The sequence below is a fragment of the Panthera tigris genome, chromosome X (genome assembly GCF_018350195.1).
Source record: "Panthera tigris isolate Pti1 chromosome X, P.tigris_Pti1_mat1.1, whole genome shotgun sequence".
NCBI lineage: Eukaryota > Metazoa > Chordata > Mammalia > Carnivora > Felidae > Panthera > Panthera tigris.
The window spans coordinates 95,602,914-95,605,721 of record NC_056677.1 but is presented as its reverse complement, the minus strand read 5'-3'; the positions used below and the strand labels follow the sequence as shown (position 1 = coordinate 95,605,721).

Genomic DNA, 2,808 nt, shown 5'->3' with positions numbered 1-2,808 from the left:
TCAGAGAAGAGGCACAGAATGGAGACGGAAATTTGGAAATTCAAAATGTGTGGGGTCCCTTCCCCCCCGCCAAAGGAATGATGAGTGACCCCTGGGAAGCCGGCAAAGGGGATCTCACCTCAACAAGCACCCAGACAGGAAATGACCTGAAATTTCCCTCCCTACCCAAAGACACCAGGTCAGCACCAGCAAGAAAGATCCAGATCCTGCCACACTAAACTATGGACCTGAATGCCCCTCTTCGTCTGCCACGGACAGGGAGCATCCCACCACACGGAGCACCTGCTCAGGAAGCTGTCTGTATCCCGGGGGGCCAGACGTAGCTCCCCCAACTAGAGGCACCAGCTGGCTCAGCTTGGAACAGCTCGTTCCGTGCCCGCAAAATACCACCAGCCAAAACCAGTGAGAACTTGGGGCCCCTGGGTGGCTCAGTTAGTTAAACGTGCGACTCTTGGTTGTGGCTCAGGTCAGGATCTCAGGGTTTCGTGAGTTCAAGCCCCGCGTCGGGCTCTGTGGTGACAGCTCGGAGCCCGGAGCCTGCTTCGGCTTCTGTGTCTCCCTCTCTCTCTCTCTGCGCCTCCCCCACTCGTGCACGTGCGCTCTCTCTCTCTGTCTCTCAAAATAAATAAACCTAAAAATTTATTTTAAATAAATAGATCAACAGAACACATAAATAAACATGGAGCTCAGATAGAAAGTGCAAGGTGGAGACAGAGGTGGTTTATAAATGGGGGTTAACACCAGTGACTTGATGAGATCACCTAGAAAAGTAGTATTTGCACAGCTTGCAGGAACAATACCTCTGAAAAGGTAAGAAGACTGGGATCTGGGGGGCGTCTGGGTGGCTCAGCCGATTAAGCACCCAACTCTTATTTTCGGCTCAGGTCGTGACCTCATGGTTCTCGAGATCAAGGACACTGTCCGCGCGGAGCCTGCTTGGGATTCTCTCCCCTGTCTCTCTGCCCCTCTGCCCGTTCACGCCCACTCTTTCTCTTTCAAAATAAGTCCATAAACATTACAAAAAAAAAAAGAAGAAGAAGAAGAAGAAGGCTGGGATCTAGAACCCTCCTGGAGAAGTTTGTCCTTTATGTGGAGGAAGACCATTCTTCATTCTAAAAAATACTGATGTGGATTGGAGGGGAAGCTTTGGCAGTGGGAGAATGAGGGCATGCCATCTGGTAGTTTCTATATTCTAAAGTCCATCAGAGGTGATGACTTTGGCGTCAGAGAGGTCTTTGTTAAATCCCGATTCGCCCACTCCCTCGCTACGTGACTTGCGTGACCTGGACCCTGGGACCTCTGTGACCTTGTCCCCTACCGCTCTTGCCTGCCTTCCCCCACTCCAGCCACACTGACCCCAAAGGCAAACTCACCCACGTACTCCTGCCTCAGATCTTCAAACGTTCTGTTCTTTTCTCTTGGGAAGCTCTTTGAACAGATAGACGTATGGCTTGTGTTCTGACAACAAAGGGCTACAGACTTGCTCAGATTAAGACTGCTATTTGATGCCGATATTCTGCAAGCAAGAATGGGAGTGGGCAGAATGGCCCAATCTATAGGTGGACAGCAATTACACTTTCAGTTCTTTGGTGCCTCGAAGTTACAAATATGTCCTAAAATGGGGCGCCGGGCTGGCTCAGTCGGTAGAGCGTGCGACCTTTGATCTCAGGGTCGTGAGTTCAAGCCCCACGTTGGGCAGAGAGCTCGCTTCAACAACGACCACAACAACAAATATGTCATAAAATACAGAACACATCTACAGACCTAGGCTAGTCACCTGAGCAAGCTCTCCAAGGTTTCTCTGCGAAAACCGTCTTCCTCTATGGTGAGTGGTCCTTTATTCCAATAATTGCTTTTTGTCTCTTTCTTGTGACGTGGGTAGCTTGGGACAAAGGGGAACTTTGGGTGGAGGGATCTTGTGGCGCTGAGAGTGACCTGAGATGGCAGATTCTTCTGGCACATTCATCCCCCTTCATCTCCTTAGGGACTCCGCAAAAATGCCACTTTATCGGAGGTCTCCCCTAATTCCCCTTTCTAAAAACAGCTCCTCCTCTCTATCCCCCTTACACGATCTTTTTTTTTTTTGTATTTTTTTTTTTTCCTTAGCACTGATCATCACCTGCAAATATCCATTTCTTTGGTTGGTGATCCACATTCCTCCGCTAGAACATAGGCGCCGCAAGAGAAGCCATTTTGTTTAGTTCATTGTTTTCTTCCCCAGCACCTAGAGCAGTGCCTAGCACACGGTCAGTGCTCGGTTCATATTTGCTGAATGTATGAATGTATGAAGGAGTGAAGGAATCCTAAGTCACAGCTCACTCTTTCATGAAATTAAGTTAATAGCATCTACCCATATGACATGTCTGAAGAACTAAATAAAAAAAAAAAATCCAGGTACAAGGCCTACTGCTGTATCGGGTACACACAAGCATGTATGTATATATATAAGTATATATATGTATATATATACATATGTATATACATGTGTATATATGTGTATATATACACATATGTATACATGTGTGCGTGTATATACACGTTTGTATATATGTGTGCGTATATATACGTATGTATATATATGTGTGTGTATATACACGTTTGTATATGTGTGTGTGTATATACACGTATGTATATATGTGTGTGTGTATATATACGTATGTATATATGTGTGTGTATATATACATATGTATATATGTGTGTGTATACACGTATGTATATATGTGTGTGTATACACGTATGTATATATGTGTGTGTGTATATACACGTTTGTATATATGTGTGTGTATATATACGTATGTATATATGTGT

The 2,808-nt window shown here is 45.7% G+C and overlaps 1 non-coding gene across 1 annotated transcript; it reads left to right on the top strand.

The window, feature by feature from the left end:
* The first annotated feature begins 1,625 nt into the window (after positions 1-1,625).
* Positions 1,626-1,698, top strand: TRNAK-UUU. Its single transcript has one exon. It is a non-coding gene; the product is annotated as a tRNA-Lys (tRNA).
* The last annotated feature ends 1,110 nt before the right edge of the window (positions 1,699-2,808 follow it).